Genomic DNA, 13,356 nt, shown 5'->3' with positions numbered 1-13,356 from the left:
AAGTTCTGGAAAAGCGTAGATTCTTTTAATTAGAATGTGGCTCCGTGCAGCAGAACCTGACGAACTGAATCTCAGGAGAATCTAGAAACATCTGAGCAACATTTCCAGGCTCTGAGAACGAAAAGCGAAGAAACTCCAACTGGTCAGACGCTGCAGCATCTCAGAAACGTTTCCCAGCCTGGAGGTAAACGCTGCACATGAAGCAACTTAAAAACATTTTTTTTGTTCTCCAGTTCTCCCTCCTGCTGCCATCCTGTTCTCCTGTTTTCATCCCACCGTCTGTCTGGAGCTGGCAGGGACTTTATATCCAAACCTGATGAGGAAAAGAATCTGCAGTGACAAATAGAGACCCTGAACTCCTCCACTTCTCACATAGTTTCTATATTTCATGCTAACCATGAAAGATGTAATTCTCTCCGACTGAAGTGCCCCAAAATCTTGTGAGCGTGATGGACAGCGAGGCGGTGCCGGACCGGTGTTACGTAACGGAGTGTGTGTTGGGCAGACGAAGCCATAAGTCTGATATTCACACTCGGCTGCTGGCCTGACAGGCCTAATCTGTCTTCTGACGAAACGTCGCGCAGCAGAGGAGGATGGGATTTCCCTACGGACCCGACCCAGACTGATCCACAACAATCCAGAACGATCCAGAACAATCCAGAAAAATCCAGAACGATCCACAACGATCCACAACGATCCAGACCGATCCAGAACAATCCAGAACGATCCAGAACAATCCAGAACAATCCAGAACGATCCAGACCGATCCAGAGGTCGATAAACAGGAAGTAAACGTTAAACAGACCAACAGACCAACGTTAACTTCCTACGTTAAACAGGAAGTTAACGTTAAACAGGAAGTTAGCATTGCTATCTAGCATAAACTGCACCAATCAAGATGGAGGTTTGTACAGGTGTCATGCCTCTGGTAAGGCAGAGACTCATCTCTGGATGGAAAAGTTTTCTGCATCAGAACTTATTCAGTAGAAGTAGAAAGTGCATGAAGAATCATTAATGGAAACATGGAAAATGGTTGACATGTTTTCTGGTTACAACAGTAAATGATGAACTAATTAACACTGTATGAAAACATTGTTTAATGAGGGTCATAAAGTTCAGTTTTATTTTCTTCTTCTATGCTGTCATGCAGTTTGATGTGAATAAAATGTGTTGAATGTTGATGCTGTGTTATCTGCATCTTCAGACTAACAGCCACACTCCAGCAAACTCCACATTTCACTTTAAATTAGCTCCCTGCCTTCTCACACACACACACACACACACACACACACACAAACACACACACACACATGCACACACACACTCTCTCTAACACATATCTGCCACGTCATACACACACTGGGTGAGACATGTTTCTGCTCCAGCAAACCAAACTCACACAGGCAACAAGCAGCATCCCGGTCACATGTGGGCGCAATGGATCAGAACCGGGCCACCCAGCGCCGCTCACGCATGGCTGATTGATCTAAACTGAGACCGGTGGCAGCGGCAATGGCGGTGGCTGGTGGTCGCCACATTCCCACTCCCATCAGAATCATGCTTTTATTGTGAAAAGACTGCATCAGTTTTGCAATGGCTGCTGGGAGAAAAGGAGTTTCCCTGTAAAGGACGATATATTTTTCATGAGACAATAAATAGAATAAAACTATTTCAAAGATTCACCAGATTTTTCTGCATCGCCTGAAAGTTTAAAACCGTTTGAAGTGAAAGTTGATCCGGTTCATTTGGTCAGAAGGAATAAACTGAACTCCTGCGTCGCCCTTCATGCTTTTTCTTAATTTTTTCTTACTTTAAAGTCTTCTTGCCCAAAGCTAAAGAGAAAACTTTATTCCATGACATGAATCAGGAGATTATTGGCTTCTGTTGAGATAGAAAAGCTGAAAACCTTGAGAATGTGACGCGCCACATGAATGATAAACTGGAGTTTTTCCTCTAATTTAAATCTTCCAAACAGGCAAAAAGTTCCTTTGAGTCCAATTATCTCACCAAGAACCCAAAACAGGATGACAATGATGGGGAGAGTCACTCTGTAATAAAACTAACTAACATTTCTCTCTGTTGGAGGTTTGAATAAATGATCAGGTTTAATGAGCTTCAGCAGATTTATTGAACATGACTGACGGTTCTGATTGAACCAGGTTTGAATTTAACACACCTGATAGTCCAGCAGACTCAGTTTGATTCAGGACTAAAGTTGTAACATTTGTTACGTTTCCTGTTGCTGTGCTTTTCTTTCTCACTGCTCTGAGTAAAACAAACCAAACCGTTTGAGCAACCTGTTCCCCTCCTCGCCTGTAGGGGCGCTGCACCGAGAACCACTGAAGAAAACAACATTAAAACCTCAGAAAAAGACACTGAGCGCCATTTTCTTCTTCATGAGACGTAAACAAAAATGGAGTAACATCAGATTTTAGTAATTGGATGAATTTTCTTTTGTCTCTGGTGAAAAAACAACAACAACAACAACAACAACAACAACAGCAAAAACAACACGAGAAACTTCTCCTGCTGGCGCTAGACTTTTGTTTTGGTTGTATTTACCCAGAATGCCCTGTTTTGTAGTTCACTTCCTGCTTTTGGAGCGACCTCATGTCAGTTTGGTGTTTACACATTCGTAAGCGCCAGAGTTCAACAGAAACGAGATCGAGGTTTGTTGACGCTTTTTTGGTTTGGTTTGAATACGTGTTCTCACCTCCCAAACCGGAACCGGACTTTCTATCAAGACGGACTGGAGTTGGATTAAAGGGCACTAAACAGATCTGATGTGAATTAATACCAAAAGATTCCGACTTTCTTTACCTGCTGGGACGTCCTGATGGACGCCAGCAGTGAATCTCAAACCTGCTAAGGACATTTACCACCAGCTGTGTTTCCACTGACTTTATTAAAGCACAAAATAGAATTATGAAAATAAATGAGCTTATTAGAAACACAGCAGGATCAGATGTTTTTTCGGCTGTATTGAAATTTGCGTATTTCACGAAACTGCAATAGAAACAATTTATGCATAACACACTCCAGTGATCAACAAGCGGATGTTACCACTGACGGAAAAGACGAAGAAGACGACAGGAAGTGGCTGGAGGATGATGGGAGCAGCAATGATTTATCAGGTGCACAAACTTATTCATGTGTGATTTCAGTTGTGAAATAGTGTAGCTAGTGCTTTTAGCCATCTAGATCTTTTTCAGACATATTTGCTCCACTGATTTGAAAGAATACAGAGCTTTCAAATTAAAACTCAAAGGACTTACTGAAGTATTAACCACAACAGAGACTTGAAAGCTTTTCCTCTGGATTTATTCCCCTGATCTGAACACAGATTCCCTGCAGTGGTTAAAGTGTTTATTCTTTCAGATTTTTATCTTTGTTGTTTGCATGAACTCAGTATTGCATTGAAGTGGCTGAAGTTTCTCTCTGGCTCGATTGGATCAGATCTCAAAGACATGGGGTCATTTATTTTTCTGTTTAGTTGGGCAGAGCATGAAAACCTTCAGAGCTTTTATCTTCACATTAAGACGATCACTGAAGACTGAACCACATGTAAGTCTACTGCTTCATTTTCCTCAGGAAATATTGGATTTTTAAATCGGTTTTATTCATCTTTAAAGGTAATCTCTGCACAGAGCGCGGATTAAACGGCTAATTAAACGGCTAATTAAACGGCTCTACAGCAAAGTATTGATCGATCTTAAACCAAATCCCCAGGAATTTCCTTTAAAATTCTCCCTTATTTCTCAAATAATCTGAGTTTAAAAATCTACCAGGACCAAAACAGAAGGCAGATTAACGTGATTTCACAAAACAATGACAAAACCTAAAACCTTCAATTCATGTGCAACTATTCTGCAACGTTGGTCACAATTTAAAACATAAATAGACATTTTTATTTTCTTTTAACATGTAAATAAAATGAAGGGAGTTTAACCTGATCAGTTTGAGCTTTGGGCTCATTTCTGCAGAGGCCTGATGAGCTCCGCAGGACGGACGGACGGACGGAGCTCCTCCGAGCCGCCAACATCAGAAAAACTGATTCTGATTCAGACGGACGCTTTCAGGAGGAGCAGCGTTTTATTTGTTGGTGTTTATTTTTTCTGAAAGGTAAAAATTATGAAGAGAAGTGAAGTTCTTATAGGAATCAGAGTTGAAGTTTCTGTCGTTTGGTTTTTGGAAAGCAGCTCAAAGTTTGGATTGGATGGAGAACATCTGAAGATCATCAAGTTTTTCTACAGATTATCAGTTGGAATCAGGTCTGAACTTTGACTGGACCATTCTAAACCATTCCATAGCAGCTCTTTGTCCTAAAATTAGCAGCATTTTAGCTCCATCCATCTTCTCATTGACCTGAAGAAAAGCCTCTCCACAGCATAACACTGCCACCACCGTGTGTCACTGTGGGGATGGTGAGTTGTGTTAACCAGGTAGAAACACAGGAGCTTGATATTAGTAAAGATTAGGCCAGATTTGTGGATTTCACCACCAATAGTTTCAATAAATCATAATCCATGGCAGAAGAATCTGCTCTGAGCATCACCTGAACGCACCATTGATCAGCCTGACACGGTGGTTGCTGCGTCATGCTGAGGGAAATACTGACCTTCAAACGAAGATGGATGGAGCTACAAGGAAGCTGGACAACAAGTCCACACACGTTCTGAGTTCTGTTCTGTTCCGGGTTTCATTTGGAACCAGATGAAACTCAAATTTTATCTTAATATTTAGACTTATTCTGTGTAAATATTTTCACCCAGAACAGTTCTCCTTTTTATTCTCCTTCATCCCTCCGTTCATTTAGTAAAATATCTCACTTCTTCCTCTCCTCTCTCTCTCGTCCCTCCCCCTCCCCCCTCGGCTCTGACGCGCTGTGCGTAAAAGCGCTTCAGTTGCGTTTGTGTGTCCAGAGCTGACAGAGTCAAATCCGTGGCAGCAGCAGCGGCAGCAGCAGCAGCGGGGATGGTTTAACTCCACAACTTCAGCCTGTCTGCGGCCGGTTCCCCCCCGCGTGGGTCGGTGGGTGAGTCCGCGCGCCCTGAGGTCCGGGACTAGGAGCCGGTGACGGACAATGAAGGAGGAAACGCGCGGCGGAAGTCACACTGTCTCGGACTGAGTGGGAGACTCCGGCGGCGCGTGGATTTTAACTCCTCCTGTCCTGTGATTTCTGATGGCAGCGCGGCGTGGCGTGGCTGCCCCCGGAGACACGCGGAGGTCAGTGTGCCGCGCGCGCACCACAACACGGGCTTTATGTGTTCACACACACACACGCGCACACACACACACGCACGCACGCACGGACAAAGCGCTGAAACATACACGCGTGCTCAAATTTGGGGGCGCGCGCGTGCGCTTTCCAAGTATTTGACCGCACGCGCGTACACGGCATGAAAAGAACGCACGTGCGTAACGCAACTACAGGAAAAACATAAATGTTTCCTGAAAGCTTCTGATGATTTTTCTTTAAATTAAATAATATACTTCCCTTATTGGATAAACATTAAAGAAAAAAAAATTCTTAATTTTTTTTTTTTAATATAATTTAGTTGCTGCCAACATGACAAAATCTCAGTTTTTAACAATTAGGAATTTTTTTGTTTTGAAACATTTAATCATAAGTTTTTATTTTATTTAAATGTGAAATTTGAACCAAGTCAAAAACTTCCTTTAGTTTCTAATTTTTCTTGAATTTGTTTTGTAATATTTTACTTAAACATTGACTTTGGAGAGGTCGTAACCACGGCGACTGCATCTGATGCAGTTCATTAAGTAAATAATGAAATACTTTTTTTATTATCTAATTGAAAAAAGCCGCAAAATATTTTGCAGCTGATACAAGATGGTGAAATATTTTTCGTACAAAAATCAAGAAAACCTAATGAATTGTCTGATGCTCTTTTTCAGTTACGTCATCAAATGAGGAGGTTTATTACCACTGTATTTTCTATGTTTTGTATTTTATTTAAACTTGGAAACAAGAAGTTGAGGAAGTGAAACTGTTCAATGACTGGTAGAAACTCCCAGTTTTCCTGGTTTAATTGAGTAATTCATGTTGGTTTTTTAGGAGTTGTGTGCGTTTGTGCTGCAGGTTTCCTGCCTGTTGGTGTCAAAGCTGCGGTTTGTGTTCAGACTCTGGGTTCTGGGCAAACAGTGAGCAGGGCTGGAGCTGCTGGACTGGACCCAGGGAGGATTTGCTGTTAAATGAGAGAGAAACAACAGGCTGCGATTGCCAGAGATGTTTGCTGCTGTTCTTATCCGCTCCCAGATAAGAAGAGCTGCGGTTTAATTATTAATCCATCACTTCCAGCTGGAGCGTCGCCTCTGCTGCGCGGCTGGAGACAGAGCGGTCCAGCGCGTCCGAGGGGCTGCGCTCCGCTCCGTCCTGCAGCTCCTTATCTCACCAGGCATCACGTCAGCGCTTGCGTAATGAGGCGCGGCGCTGATACGGTCACACCTGGATCAGCGGCTCACTGCAGGGAGGACGAACTGCTGGGTTATTTTACAGCAGCTCCAGCTCACTCTGGGTTTGGGTTGTAATCCCGCTGCTTGATCTGTGTGACCTAATCTGATTTAGAAATTAATCTAATAATTATAAACAACAAATCTGAGGTAATCCAGATTGGAAAGCTGCTGGTTTCTGTGCAGGAGGCCATTTTTCTTTCCAGCTCTTTCTGCAGCAGCATCTGTTTTGTTGAGGCTGGGTTTGCTTTGTGGAACCATTAATCTCTCAAATTTCTCATTCATTAAGTTTATTATCAGGGATTTATGCTGATGTCCTCCTGCGTTGCTGTTGGTTCAGTCAGGAAAGAAATATGGAGTTTCCGTTTCTTCCAGTCGGTTTGCAGTAATTTACATCCCCTGCACTTGAACTTGCAGTCGTCTTGTGTCGTCTCATGAAAAATGCCTTTAATCCCAGTTGCACTGACCTCCTGAGGCGCCGGAGGGAAGAAAAAAATCCTTGGCGCTTCTTAGCGGGCTGCGTTATTTCCCCCGACGCCCCGAGCCAACAGGGCCTCTGTCGACAGATCCACATTACCTGGAAATTATTCTTCAACGGGTTTGAAATGCCAAGGTCTCCAGTTCACACCTTTTTACGTTAGCAGTGTTTACAGGTTTGAATTTCAGAGTGAGTTGATTTGGACGTCACATATTCCTGTGATTCAGATGAGAGACGCTGCAGGTTGAGCTCTGATTGCTCAAACCAGGCAACATGCAGGCGGAGGCAACCTTCTGATCGACATCTTCACTGGAAACAGACAGAACATGCAGCTCTTTTGTCTTTTTGTTGCTTTGTGCGGCTGAGAGGTGAAAATGATTTTCACAGAAAAACCCTCTTGTTGAGAATGTCTCTAAATAAAAACGTGTTGATGTTTTGTTGTGGTTTATAGATAAAGTCAAGAAAAAAACATCTCACGTCTCCACTGTAATGATTTTTGTGAACTTCTGGTACAATGATGGCAGCTTCGCTAAAGATGTTGGTACAGAGATGTAATTTTGAAGTTAAGCTAGTTGTTTGAAACAGAAACACGTCCATCTTTTAACCAGACCAAGCTTCTCCTGTTGGTGTGTTTTAAACGGGAAGTGTTATTCATTTTATAACACGATCAAGTTACTGTTACCTTTAGTTGTTGTGAAAATGCTAATACAACTTGAAACAAAATGTAATTTCACAAATTGACGCCTTGAAATTGGGTCTCTGTCTCTTTAAGAAGCTCCTGCTCTTTCATTTTGCCATTTAAAAAACTGTTTTCAGGAAAACGGTTCAGTCCAAGTCTGATTCAGATGATGAGCTCAGCAGTTGCTGCTGCCGCTAGTCTATAGGAGCTGTAAAATGGGCTTATTCTGCAAAATGTGGATTATTTCCCATTAGTTACCTATAAGTGATCAATCAAGACAACTGTGGCTGAAAAATCCAAAATTTAAAGCAGCCATAGAAGTGATTTCGTGATTTTAGATACAAACAGTTGAATCGTTTCAGATCAGAAACGTCTTAATGCATGAAGTCCTTGTCTTTCTATTTTTTGGCCTACAGTACTTTTCAGCTACATTACATTATTGTCTGCAGCAATGCAGGTTTATGGAGTCAGAGTCCATTTCTTCTGGTCGTCATCTGAGATAAAATGAAATTAATTCATTCAGTTCAGTTTATTTATGAATTTACAGCAAATGTCGTTTCTAGTTTTAAATTGAACAATAAACTTTTCATCAACAGAAATAATTCAATCCCATCAAGCATACAGACTCACCGTTGATCCAGTTTGATCCAGTTTGATCCTCAGCTGATGGAGGGCGGAGCGGGTTGGTGGCTGTAGAGCTGAATGGTGCGGCAGGTCAGGGAGATGGAAGGAGGAGCTTGTAATGTCTGGGACTCCAGTGGAGATGTGCTCATGTTTACGCTGCGTTGAAACACGACCCGCCACAGGACGGTAATCCAGCCGAGTCGTAGTGAAGATGGGTTAACACCGCTCAGAAAATAAAAATATTAAACCTATAAAACCTGAGGTTTTTAATCCTGACTTCTTATATTTGTCCAGATAATCCATATCTAATGAAAAATCTTCTCTTCAGTCTGAGTCTGGTTGAGTTTTAGAAAGTTGGTTTGTTTACCATCCAGTCCAGAGAAGATATCTTTATTTATGGATGGATTTTAAAGAGTAACTTCCTGTCCACAGAACTTGTCGTCCTAGGAAAGGCGGGAATCGTCATAGCAACCAGTGACTCAGCAAATTCTTTTGTTCTGGTGGATAAATTCCATCATGGCCGCTTAGGCGACTGTTTATAAATGTTCTGCTGTGTTTTCTTTTTATTAAAACACAGTAAAGAGCTGAGGGACATGATTTATTTTTGATTTTTTTAGACGCTGCAGCTTCGTCTCCTTTAAACTGATCTGAGTTTCTGCTGTTAGTTAAACTAAAACGAAGCGTGACAAACAAGTGGCGGCTTCCTGCATCCAGGTGTTCTCCCGCCCAGAGGCCCGACATGTGACGGATCAGAGAGTGACTGGTGACCGGCGCCGTCTCGGCCTGCCGGACCGCCGTCCCCCTCCGGCGCGGCGCCCAGCGGCCACCGCTGCATCTGTTCACACGGTTACATAATCAGGAGAAAGCCTGCAGCGCTCCTGCTGCGCCGGGGTCCCGCAGCCGCCCCACCGTCCGCCCACCCTCCTTCTGTTACCGCGCGTCGTCAGATACCAACACACATCCACATCCGAACGCCTGGCAAGCTGAGGCCAGGCTGCAGAGATTTATTTACTTACATTCTGTTCTTTCACCGCGTAACGACTGAATCTGGGATACAGATGTCAGGGAGTTAAAGTCACAGGGATCAGTGTGAGCGGTTTGTCACCACACACACACACACACGCAAGGGCACGCACACACTCACACACACACACACACACACACACACACACAGCAACACTGACACAAACAGAGCGAAAGTGATCTGATGACTGCTGGCAGCTGAGCTTCATCCCCACGCTTCCCCTCGCGGCGGCTAGCGTTCTGCTTTAGCCCCGCCCGTCTGTCAGTGGGAGGCTCCGCCCCCTGCTCCGGAGGGCGTGTAACCCCGCGGACCCTGTCACCACCCCGTCACCACGCACGTGATCCGATGGCTGCCTCCGGGCGACAGCGGCACATATTGCCATCAAAGTCGCCGTCTAAAAGATTCTCTGGATTTTTTTTGTTTTTGTCTCATCATATGTTGAAGGCCGCGGCGCGTTTGGACGATCTGAATATTTATCCTCTCAGGCTCACAACCAGCACAACAAAAGACGACAACAACAGAGAAAGATCAGATATGAGGATTAGTTCTCTGTAGCTGCTAGCCTGTTAGCATGGTGATGAAGAGGAGGGAGCCAGATCTTCATCTCCCTCTTTCCTCTGGCTGTCTTCTTCTTCTTCCTGTTTCAGTGTCCTCCAACTGTCAACACCGACTACTGGCGTCACAGGACACAATTCTCTATTTCCTTAAAGGAGACGTTGACACGCCGTCCGCAGGTCTCAGGGAATCGACAGAAACACAAAAAGATTCCAGTTTCTGCTGGTTCCAACCAGAGCGGCTCGTCTCCACGTTTCTCCTCAGAGCAACAGAGAAACCCAACGGCTGTCACCTGCAGTCTGACACACAATAGATCGATTAATTGATTAATCCTTTAATGCTTTAATGGATTAACAATCACTACCAATATGCACAAATCCTTCAGTATCCTACAAATGTTAAAAATACCTCAAACAATTTCACAATCGCCTTGTTTTTATTAATTAAAACATTTTCAAACATGTTTTAACCAAAAATTTGCAGTTTTTGATTCATAAGTTTTACTGATTTAGAAAAAAATATTTTACCTGATTTTGTTATTTTTTTGTTACTTATATTAATTATTGTCATTTAAATTTCCACGTAACATAATATTTTAATCTGATTATGTAATTCTTAAATATTAAGTGACTATTAGTCTGATCAGTTGCCCAGTACTTTAGTATACTTTTTACAAAATACATTTTACTTTTGCTTGAGTCCAATCTTTGGGTTCTCTGCCCACCTCTGCAGTTACCTGACATATATATTAATAATTCAGCCAATAATAAGACGTCGGCGTCTTATTTAGGCGTTGGATCGACAAGCCCCGCCTACTTGGGAGCGTTTCTGTTTGTGACGTTTTGGGGCAAATGTAGTTGGTGTTTTTACAGAGGAGCTTTCAAAAGTCAAACTCAACTTTTTCTATGTACAAAAATAAAAACAAACCATCATCCTAATACTACTTCCTGTTTGCTTCTTCGTAGTTTTTGTCAGTAGTAACATCCGGCTGTTGATCATGTGACTTGTGTGACTTGGAAAAATGTTGAAGCTTTGCAAAATACATCAAATTTAATTTGTCTGAAAATCCACTTCATTCTAGCACAAAACTTTTTATTAGGAAATGTTTTTTTTAGAACTTTAAGCAAATTAGTGCAGTTTTGTGTTTCCCGTTCCGGTCCTTGGATGGTTTGGTTCTGCGCTGCAGAGAACGCATCATTTATTTTCCTTTAAAAGCTCCACTCTGAGAAACAACATGGCCTCAGTAATCTTCCTCTGCTGCTGTAAAGGGAGTTTGTGCTGCTTTTCATGGCGGCATCAGTGATGCTAACGCCGTCACACAGCAGGCGGCCGCATGAAGCTCTGCTGCTCCTGCATCTCATCCAGCCGCTGCGTCGCTGCAACATGACAAAATGTCTCACAGTTCTGCTGCCTTCATGTCTTTCCTGCTGCTTTCCCGTCAGAGTTTTCTTATTTCTCACCGTTTTACCGTTTACTTACAGAAAACACAAAAGCAACAGGCACCGAAGTTCTGCTGGAAAAGGGTCAGAGCTTGAAAATGACAGGCCGAATTTAATTAAAGGTGGATGTTCTTACTGGGAATTTAGAATATCCAACTTAAGAAACACAACACAAAATCTAGGACCAGCAGGGGGCGCCAATGCAACAAACTGTCAAGTGTAAACATGAACAAGGAAGAATGAACCTTTAATGAAATTATTCGTGCGGCGCTAACGCATCTGAAATATGAATATTTATTAACTAATTAGAAGTAAAACCTCCAGGAATTTATTGTTTAGGTTTCAATAAACAAATGTTGGTCTATTTTCTAGAGCAAATATCTTGCTACATTTAAAATAAGACAAAACTGATAAGTAATTATATGTCAGTATGTAGGAATATTTCATTAATATTTTTTAATATTAATGAAAAAGTTCTGCTTCTCTTGGCAGATTATTTTTATTTATAACATGGGAAAAATATCTTGTTTTAAGTGAAATAATTTTCCAATGGAACTTTTTCATCAATATTAAGGAATCACTGACTTAAAAAAAATCATCTAAAAATGACTGAAATGTTATTTGTAAGTTAGTTTAGTTTTATTTCAAGTGTCCTAAGATGTTTGCACTAGAAATGAGACCAAAATTAGTTGGTAACATTTTTTCATTTTGCAGTGCAGATGGCTCACAGAGTTCACAACAGGAACGTTTTGAGTAAAAATCTCCATGTTTTGATGTTATTATTATTGGCAGGAGCTTTAATAACATCAGTAAGGCTGAGAACGGAGCAGGCCGTCTTCACATTGGGGGAAATGCGGAGCAGCCATCCAGTGAGGCGGATTAAGTAAAAGCAGGAGCGACAGTAATGCTGCGTGAGTCTGAAGTCGGAGCGCTGATTTGGGAATTATGTTTAAACTAGGAGTTAGGAAACTGCTGAGATTGTGGAAGTGCTAAATATATCCAATTTTTTTCTTTAAATACTTAAAGATGTTGGCTAATTTTAATTCTTTGTATTTTACTGGTTTAATGGGATTCACACTTAGAGAAAGGAAACTATTTCTGACTTTACTGGGTGAAATCCCACTTTCTGAGTGGGAAAACCATCTTTAGTGGATCTTCTAGGACCAGCAGGGGGCGCTAATGCAACAAGCTGTCAAGTGCAAACATGAACAAGGAAGAGTGAATTATTAATTAAACAGCAGAAAACGAGGATTGAAAGGAAAGTTTAACAAAAGCAGGGAAAGATTTGAAACTAAATCATAAGATTTTCTCAGTTTTCAGAGTTTATTTCTGCAGCTGGACAGAAAACCAAAGTACTGGAGGAAACCGGAGAACGTTCTGGTTTCAGTGGAGAGTTGGAGGCTGAAGCTTTTCTTCAGGTCGTTTCATTTGAACATTTCCCAGGCGTGTCACACCTTCCTCCTCGCTGTCTCAGGTGTTAGTGGTGAGAAAGAGTTTTTCACAGAAAGAGTTTCAACGTTCCACCAGCACATCGGAAAACATCCAGATCTCCAGTTACATAGTAAGTTTATGTAACTGGAGCTACTTTTTGTCTCAAAATAAAGACTTGTATATAATATGCCTTTAATTTTGGAAAATTATAATTTTTCTTGCAGATTTGCAGCTTGTAGAGCCACAGAATATTCAAGTTTTTTCCTGTGAATATGGGAACCATTTTAGAATTTTTAATTTAAATTTACTTTGGCTTTTTATTTGATATTCAACGACCCAAATCCTCCGTTGTACCTGGAATCAATTTTGCTTTCAAAGTTAGCAACAAAAACCTGGATTTGTTATTAGCATATTAGCATTAGCATCCCCGTCCTGAGTGGAACTATTTCCTTTCTGTACAGATGATGAGAAGTTTGACCGTAAAGTTTTGCGTAACACAAACTATCGATGGTAGCCTCTGCCCGAATCAAACACCGGATCACTTTAAATGTTCTCCATAAAGTTTCACACCACGTGTTGCGTAATCAGCTTACATAATGTCTGCTGCATTAGGCGCTGGGCGGTTGATTCTGCTCTGCGTTTAAATGGGACCAAC

The 13,356-nt window shown here is 41.9% G+C and overlaps 1 protein-coding gene across 1 annotated transcript in view; it reads left to right on the top strand.

The window, feature by feature from the left end:
- The first annotated feature begins 4,843 nt into the window (after window positions 1–4,843).
- Window positions 4,844–13,356, top strand: part of npy2rl (neuropeptide Y receptor Y2, like) — a 52,868-nt gene continuing 44,355 nt past the window's right edge. Inside the window, exon 1 of the mRNA XM_044098813.1 lies at window positions 4,844–5,226. The gene's annotated coding sequence lies outside the window, so the exon portion shown is untranslated. The remainder of the gene's footprint in view (window positions 5,227–13,356) is intronic.

This window comes from Gambusia affinis, linkage group LG18 (assembly GCF_019740435.1).
Source record: "Gambusia affinis linkage group LG18, SWU_Gaff_1.0, whole genome shotgun sequence".
NCBI classification, from domain to species: domain Eukaryota; kingdom Metazoa; phylum Chordata; class Actinopteri; order Cyprinodontiformes; family Poeciliidae; genus Gambusia; species Gambusia affinis.
The sequence above is the reverse complement of the archived record's forward strand: the minus strand, read 5'-3'. Positions and strand labels throughout refer to the sequence as shown.